At 39.7% G+C, this 9479-nt stretch overlaps 1 pseudogene; it reads right to left on the bottom strand.

The window, feature by feature from the left end:
* Positions 1–8030: 8030 nt before the first annotated feature.
* On the bottom strand, positions 8031–9203 carry LOC137223144 (DNA-directed RNA polymerase III subunit RPC4-like; annotated as a pseudogene).
* Between the last annotated feature and the right edge of the window lie 276 nt (positions 9204–9479).

Genomic DNA, 9479 nt, shown 5'->3' on the forward strand with positions numbered 1-9479 from the left:
TGTTCTGCTACATTAGGAGGCACAAAACACTTAAAAATGCATGACTATGTTATATTTTTTAACTTAACTACACATGTTGATCAAGGGTTTCAAGTTTTACTTATCAAATTCACCTATGGCTTAATGTGGAAAATGTCACTTAAGCAATGTACCTATCAGAATATAAAATGGAGATATTTCATGACCAAAACAACTTATTTCTGCACAACTGATGTGATGAAATATGGAGCTTAGAGACCTTTTATGTTGATATGGGCCAGAGAATGCCCTAATGTGGCAAGAAAAAAACCTGGGGAGCTATATTTGTGGTCCTTATGCCTCCCTCTGCTTTGTCAGTGCTCACAATTAATTGTATCTTTGATATTGTTAGTAAAGTAAACTCGTTAAGGTCCTTGATTTCTTAATTCTCTAATAATTTGATCTTTAGTGTTAATTCACACAGTTTCTGTTCAATCATTTTCATATATAAAAATGTAATGGTTATGTTTTATAGAAAGAAAAACTAAAGAGTGAAAAAGGAAAACTGCAAACCGGAGCATTTAGGATTATATTATGGACGAAATGTTCATGTGAAATCCTCAAATTTATATATTGAAGCCCTAATCCCCATTGTGATTGTATTTGGAGGTGGAGCCTCTGGGAGATAATTAGGTTTACAGGAGGTCATGAGAATGGGACCCTCATGATGGGATTAGTGTCCTTATAAGAAGAGACACCAGAGAGAGGGCTCTTTTTCTCTCTCTAATATGTGAGGACACATCAAAAAAAGATGGCCCTCTGCAAGCCAGAGAGAGGTCTCACCAGAACCTGACCATGCTGACACCCTGATCTTGGACTTCCAGCCTCGAAAACTGTGAGAAAATAAATTTCTGTTGTTTAAGCCACCCCAGGTCTTCAGTATTTTGTTATGATAGCCCGAGCTAAGACAGATTTCACCCAGGATACTCTTGCTAGAATAAGGACATGGTAATATTGCTAAGCTGACTAGGCCAGTGCTGATGCAGGGATAATGCATGATGATAATGTTGACTAGAATTACGTCCACCAAATGAACATTGAACAGATGAAGATGGATGTTGTACACATTGCAATAATTGGTATTATTTTTCCTGACTTCATGTGGGAGGCAGGAGTTAGGTCCTCAGTGTCTGATGTCAGTCTAACAGGCAGTGAGCCATCAGCCTTAGATGTCAGAGAATGAGAGGTTGTTAGCTTCACTTCATCTTGAATTTTTTTGTGTGTATACACACTGTGGCTGGTGATTATTTTAAAAAATGGTGACAGGTAGCCATCATGTATGTTAAGCTGCTTGTCATTTTCTTGAAACAGTATCAATGGATTCTTAACACTGGCTGGCATTTCCTGTATGATTATTCATCATTTCCTAGAAATATAATCTTTAAGGTTTGGGGGTTTTTTTAAACCTCATTGTTAATGTTTTATTCTAGTCCTTAAGTAATCAATCTCTTCTTTCAGGATGCTGATGAAGCTATCACAATCTGTTACTCCATCCACTTACTTAAATTTTGTTTTTTCATCTTTATAAATTGTTGGATTCATTCAAATGTTATTTATATGGCTTTCACCAAAATTGTTTAAATTGTTCAGATTTGGGTTTTTTTAATTGTTTTTTAAAATATAATGAGGCATTAACATATACACACTATATATAAAATAGATGATCAATAAGGACTTACTGTAAAGCACGGGGAACTCTACTCCATACTCTTGTAATAACCTATGTGAGAAAAGAATCTGAGAAAGAATAAATATATGTATATGCATAACTGAATCACTTTGCTGTACACCTGAAATTACCACAACATTTTAAATCAACTATACTCTGATATAAAATATTTTTTTAATAAATAAATAAATATAATGATGCAAAGATCAATATTTAAGGGCTGGCAGTATTCTATCTCTTTGAGATCCATACCATAGTAATGTAGAATCTGAAGAATGTAATCCACAAATATGTGACTTTGAACCTGAAAACAGACCTTGTTGGAGAATACACAAGGATGATGTGGTAATTTCCAGCTAGAGATGGGAAAGGTTATGTCTCATTATGTATAAACTGTAGTTCCTCACGGGGCCAGGAGCATTGTATATGACTAGTGACATTGCAATCATTTCTTTTCTAGGGTACCGATTGCTCTCCAGGATTAGACACCTGTGTCACTCATGTGGTTGTAAAGCTGTGGTCACAGTTTATTGTTGTTTGACCATCAGAGTAGAAATATGCATTTTTGGAAAGGCAACATAATTTATTTACTTTCCTTTTATTATTTATGTATTTATTTTGGGTACACATGTAGTAATATTTGAGTAAGTCAAAGGATATAATTTTACAGTAAAATATACATGCTTTTCTTAAATTCGTTTTGCATGTTTTCTTTTCGGTGAAATTTTCAGGGATTTTTTTTAAAGCTATACCGCGTAATCATTTATTTGTATCACAATGGAGTTTCAAGTGTTCAGATGATTAAATGAGTTGTCCCTTGAGGAATAGCAAAAAGGGAAACACTATTGTGCTGCTTCATTAGACTCGCACGTAACCAAATAAGGAAGGAAAACCAATTTGAAACTAACAGTAAGAGGTCACCTTATTAAAACTATCCAAGTCAACTTAAAACAAATGAATGCAATAAAAAAATTAAATATCTGTAGCATTTTTCATCATTGAATATGGTTAGAATTTTAAAGTCTGTTTATTAAAAAATGTTGATTCTTATTGGGTACTTTATAAATTTATCTATCTATCTATCTATTTATTTATTTATTTATGGCTGCGTTTGGTCTTCATTGCTGAGCACGGGCTTTCTCTAGTTGCAGCAAGCGGGGGCTACTCTTAGTTGTGGTGTGCAGGTTTCTCATTGCAGTGGCTTCTCTTGTTGTGGAGCATGGGCTCTAGGTGTAGGGGCTTCAGTAGTTGTGGCTCACAGTCTCTAGAGCACGGGCTCAGTAGTTGTGGCACATGGGCTTATTTGCTCCATGGCATGTGGGATCTTCCCAGACCAGGGCTTGAACCTGTGTCCCCTGAATTGGCAGGCAGATTCTTAACCACTGCGCCACCAGGGAAGTCCCTTACTGGGTGCTGTTTTATATTTGGGTAGGCAGCCTTAGGCTTAGTTTCAGTTTCTAGTTTTGTTTTGTTTTTTTTGAATCTATTTAAAGTCCACTACAAAGACTTACACTAGTTGTAAATTCACACTTTCACGTTTTCAATATACATTTACTGACAATTACTGTGATTCGGGATATTTAGCTTGATAATAATATCAAAGACCTGTATTAACAAACCACTTAATATTTGCTAAGCTCTGTTGAAATGTTTTACAGGTACTAACTCATTCCCTTTTTGCAACAACACGTAGAGCTAAATGCTATTACAAGCACATTTAAAGTAAAGAAACTGATTATCAGAGAAGTTAAATTATTTGTCCAAGAGCACAGTGAGAAATTAGCAGAGACAAGACTCAAACCCATGCATGTTAGAACTTTGCTCTTAACCAGTGAGCAAAATGTACTAATTAAAAGATGGTTTAATAACAGAACACACCAGATATATGAACAGTGCCCTGGTGCCTCAGAAAACAGTCAGTCTGGTAGAGAAGGCTTTCAGAGAGGTCATAACTGAGTAAAATGAATGAGTTGCAGTTTGCCAGAGAAAGAAAGAAACTGGAATATTCTAGACAGGAAAAACACAATATGTGTAAATCCAAGGCCACGTGAAATAACGGGGCTTGATTAGGAAAAGCTGGGAATTGTGTGGGAAGAGTGGTGTAACTGATGCTAAGAGAGTGTGGGTGGGAGAAAGCCAGAAGCTCAGTTAGTCTTTTCTGTAAATAATGTAGTTGTAATCATCTGTACGACCTTTCTCATGTTCTAAACTTTAAAGTGCCCTGATGGCAGGGAACATTTCTGTATGGTTTACTGTACTCCCAGCATCTACCTCAATGTCTCTTGTTTTTCAATCAATATATATTAAATGAATCAATGAGTGACGAAGATATGGCTTGATGGATGCATTGGAGTTCTTTGAGGTTCTTTTGAAGGTTCGTTGTTTATAAAGGAGAGTGACAAGATTGCACTTTTTCTTTTATTTTGGCCATGTCCCACAGCTTGTGGGATCTTAGTTTCCCCGACAAGGGATTGAACCTGGCCCGGCAGTGAAAGCACTGAGTCCCAACCACTGGACAGCCAGGGAATTCCCTGCTTGATTTTTTAGAAACATAACTATGGGAGTAGTTTTGTAGGAGCCTTTGGAAGTAGCCTCTCTTGGAGATAAATGATAATTTATACATAAATGTATGCTTCTACAATACTTCTGCTGCTGAGTAAATCATGAGAACTCTCTATTTCCTCCTCTGTAAAATGAGGGGGTGAGATCATCAGGTAATCCTGCTCAGCAAGTGTGTAGCATGAATTAGAGCCTGTGAGCATGGGTCTTACTGTGTTGAGAGTTATACAATGAGCAAGATTTGCATAGCAGAGCACCCATGGCTGGGGCCTGGGAAGCACAGGGAGATCAAGCAGGGGCCATTTATGATAAAAACCACAAAACCAACTTTAGAATGGTTATACTTGACTTATGTCCAGGTTGGGATCAGGGACAAGATGACTTTAGCACTTTGGATAAGTCCTAGAAAAGAATTTTCCTAAGGAAAATATCACTGTCTAAAATCTTTGAAAACAGAATTCGTAGTCTGGACCATAGACCTCCTTATTCCAGCAATTTATTGATATATTGCATAAAAATCCTCTTTTGTCCAACTAGCCCATCCCAACTCACAATTCTTTTAATAATAGCTAAAGAAACTAGGGCCTCCAAAAGACAATAGATGAACAATAGATGAACTAACAGTGGGAGAATTCCAAATAGTTTCAACTGTTTTAGATCATGATTTTTTTATGATTCAAAGCATAAATTGTTTTCCAAAAAGAAATTCTTCTTTAATAAAATAACGATTTAAAATAGTTAATTCTTTTCTTTTAAATATGTAAGAAAAATAAATTAATGAGTAAAATTGATAATGATATTAATTCTAGAAGAGTAATTTATAGAACACCTGCTCTTATATTATCTCCACAGAAAACCTGTGAATCAGAAGTCCTGTATTCCTCTTCTTATTGTGTAAAAGATGACACTGAAGGAAGCAGGAAGTTTTAAGTGATTTACCCCAAGTTACACAATCATAACAAAATTTAGAATTAAATATCAAATTTTCTCAAAGGACTGGAATATCATTTTCTGTCTGTTAATACCTATTTTAAGTGTTGGTGTTCTCCGGGAGTTCTGATACATATTTAGTGTGTGAAACCTTTGGCAATGCTCACAGAACAAGCAGCTGGAGTTCTTCTGGTTTGATCTCAGCAGCTGCTTTCAGAATTATTGAAGCCACACTCTTTCCCCCTCTACTTCTGCACTTCTTGGGAACTGTTGATGTCATGCTATCTTTTCTGCAAAAGCTGCTGTTCATCTTTTCATAAATAATGCATTTTTGGTAAGACTTCAACTTAACTCCTCCTTAACCTTCTTCTCTTGTTTCTTCTCCTTCCCCAGCGACACCTAGTAGTGTTTTGTTTACTTCTATTTTGTTTTCCAAGAAGATATCTTTACCTTGGTGATGACACCATTATTACTTCCTCATAGCCATGCATTTTGAATTAGTGTATTTAGCACAACATTAGTTTCTTACTTGAAGTGAACAAAATGATTTATCTTGCCCTTAATTTTCCCTTTCATAAACTTGTGCTAGTAAAGTGCTGAGGCCATATTTTCTCTGCAATCTTTCATCATATATTTTGAAAACCAGACGAAATCATTTTTTAGAGACCAATACACGTCTTGCAAATGAGATGTGTCATGATGGTGGCATGGACAAACTTCTCTGAGAGTTCAGACGAGTGGGGCATAACTTGGGTCAGGGGTGTGCAAGGGAGGCACGGAAAAAGAACATTTTAGATCAGTCTTGAATAAAATTATGGTTGTGTTGCTCATTTAGAGCATAGTGAGGTGAATAATAAGGTACAGCATCAGAAAATTTTATATTATTTTGGTCCCCATGACCTGAGGAATCTCTGATAGAGTGCTATGATTCATTAAATGCACAATAAATATTTTCTGATTATATGAATCTACTAGTACAGTTTGATTTAGTTCTCTTTTGATGGAATAGAAGTTGTAATTGTTCCATAGGGAACAAAGGCTCAGATAAGATCACTACTATTGAGGGATGGGAATGAAGATAAGAAAAAGTCATCTTTTAAAACAAAAGATTTTAAAAATCAGTATATAGTGAATGGGATATACTATCCACAGAAATGTTTCTCTTTCAGGAATGATCTGTAATAAATAGTTAACTTTAGTCAGCATTTGCTATTTGTTAGATATTGTGCCAAGCTTTTCACATGCATTTTCCCATTAATGTTCATAACAGACTTATATGGCACTACCAGACACACTAATTTACAAGTGAAGGAAAGCAGGTGTAGTGAGGCACAGACACACAAACTTGATCTATGTCAGAAATGTATTCAACCTTCACTTTTAATCTCAGGAATAATACACTTTGAAGAAGATACTGCCTGGAATATGACAAAGCAATCAACAACAAAAACTTTATTATTTGCATTTTGTTTCTGCTCACCTGAAAAGCATCAGAAACCTGTATTTAGCAGAGAAAAAATGGACATTTTCAAGCAAAGTTCCAACGAGCATTTATCAAAGCCAGTGGAGAAGGGGAGCTTTGTTCTACAACCTGCCCTAGTTTTGTCAATGAGAATATCCCTATTTTATGCAGGAGCATAAGATAATCTATATTAATCTATGAAATGCATAGATTAACCAAAAAATCATTAGAAATATCCTATTTCTTTTGCTTATATTTTATTACCAATAAACACTCTGCTTGATGAGTTGGTCACCTTTGTGACTTACTTTTAAATTCTACTCATAAACACTGTCAATTATATTATCAAGCCATATGTTAAATTTTGATTTTGATGGTAAGCACAGTCATACTTCTAACTGCATATTTTTTTGGCATCCAAAATTTAGTTGTTTGAGACCTTGGTTATTTGGGCTGCAAACTACATGCCTAGACAGTACTACAAAGACACAGTTTTTAAATTTTTGGTACTTTTTGACTACCTTTGACCCAAAACACACCATTTCTTAAATTTCTTTTAACTCCTTGAGATATGAAATATTTCAAATACATAGCAATTATGTATCCCAGCAATGAATTCCCAAAAGTCATTCCTACTGCTCAGTATGTTGATTTTAAGTAAACTACAATAGAAGACAATTTCTATGAATATTTTTAAGTGTTAACTACAGATATCACAACACCTTTTTTTTGTTTTGTTTTTCCGGTAAACTAATCTAACATTAATTGAGTGGCAACTTTTTATGTCTGGCCTTGTGCAAGGATTTTTCATTGACAATATTCTATTTCATCGTCACACCAACCCTGGAAGGTAGGTATCACCCTCATTTTTGTCAGAAGAGGAATATGAGGCTCAGAAAGGTTAGGTAGTTTGTCCAGTCACACAGTTGGCAAGAGACAGAGCTGCGACTGAGTCTCAGATTCAAGTCCCTGCTCTCTCTCTCGGGCGCCGCCCCTAGGGAGGAAGGAGGGAGCAAAAGCAGCAGCAGCCGCCATCCTTCCATTTTCTTCCCTGAGAACCAAGACGTTACCAAGAGAAGGAGCCTGTCCTTTCCCACAGACCGTCCCCTCTCCACCTGGGGAGGATGCAGTCAGTTGAAGAACCGAAACTTAACTATAAAAATAAGTAGCAGGGACAAGACGCCCAGCAGCAAGCGGTTTCGGTGCTGTGGGAAGGTCTTCGCGCCGTTCACAGCTGCTGTGGGAGGGAGCCACGTGGGCCCTGTGGACAAAACGGGGACAGTGGCTGGGCTAAACAGGCCCCTTTTGGGTCGAACAAATTTTAGATCACAACGTCTGGAGCAGGCAGCAACTGCTGTTAGCACGGCCACCACCATCCTCCGTCTGCTTATTTTACCGGTGTTTGTGATCCAACACGGATTCAAAATTGGGAGAGCATACAGGTTTGTGCTTTACGTCCCAGAACTGTCATCTCACCCATCCTACTGTCTCCAAGGCCTACAGACAGGACAGCAGCAAAGAGCAGGCGGTCCCCATCGTCACGTCCAGAGTCACCTTGCCTAGGAGGCGCTGCACCTTCCCCAACTTGCAGATGAGCAGCTTGCCAACCTGACCCTCGGTTAGGGTACAAGCATTCTCTACCAGCCTGGTTTCCAGGTCTTTCTCCTGCTTTATAACCACCATCTGTCCATCCTCGCTCTGCACCGCTGATTTGGTAGGCTCGACATCCAGAGTAGGCGGCTGGCCGGGGAGCCAGTTTTTTGTTTTGTTTTTTGTTGTTTTTTTCTTTTTGCGGTACGCGGGCCTCTCACTGTTGTAGCCTCTCCCGTTGCGGAGCACAGGCTCCAGACGCGCAGGCTCAGCGGCCATGGCTCACGGGCCCAGCCGCTCCGCGGCATGTGGGATCTTCCCGGACTGGGGCACGAACCCACGTCTCCTGCATCGGCAGACTCTCAACCACTGCGCCACCAGGGAAGCCCCCGGGGAGCCAGTCTTGCAGCTGCAGGAACAGCAGCTCTTCCTCCTGCGTGAGGCTCAGCTTCCTGAAAGCTCTGCCACAGACATATCCTTCGGGAGGCCGGGGGCTTCCTGGCTGCTCTGGGGGGAGCCTTCATCTTGGCCTCCTCCTCTCATCTCGTGGCTCGTCTTTCACTTTCACAGCAGGCCCCTCCCACCTCCATGTCCTCTTCCTTGAGCCAAGGTTTAACATCTGATTCTTCATTCTCTTCCTTAAAAAGCCAGCCCGAGTGAACCAGAAGCAGCTGCACAGGCATATTTCGAGTGTCATTCCTCAGCCCAGGGTCATCGATGAAATCATCCTTCTCCAGCGTGTACAGGATCTGTTCTGTTTCTTCATTCGTCTCCCTCTTGTTCTTTTTGATGTTGATGTTGTGAGAGGTCCCCATGTCCGACACATTCACAGCCTTAGTTCCCCTTTTTCTTCATCATTTCAGCTGGGCCCTGCTCAAAGATGGAGTGGGACCGGAACACTTCTGGGCGTCCCCCGCCTTGTCCATGGCCCTCTCGCTGTCGGTCTGTATCCCTTTCACGCTTTTCCTTCTTGACGGTTACTTCTTCCTTGGGCTCTTCCTTGATCTTATGACTGATATTTGGGGTGCAGGTTTTCTTCTTGACTCCCTGAGGGTGAGGTCCCTGGAGTGGATGGAGGGAAGGCGGCCCGGGGTGAGGGGAGGCACCGGCCTCCGCAGGAAAAGACCCCCGTTCCCCAGAGAGGAAGGGTCGGGGCCCTCCCGGGGCGCTGGGCTCGCCTGTGGCGTTTTCTTCATGTTGCCCCAGCGCACCGGGGCTGGAGCTCCACATCACGCGCATCCCGACTTCACC

Source organism: Pseudorca crassidens, chromosome 4 (assembly GCF_039906515.1).
Source record: "Pseudorca crassidens isolate mPseCra1 chromosome 4, mPseCra1.hap1, whole genome shotgun sequence".
NCBI classification, from domain to species: Eukaryota; Metazoa; Chordata; class Mammalia; order Artiodactyla; family Delphinidae; genus Pseudorca; species Pseudorca crassidens.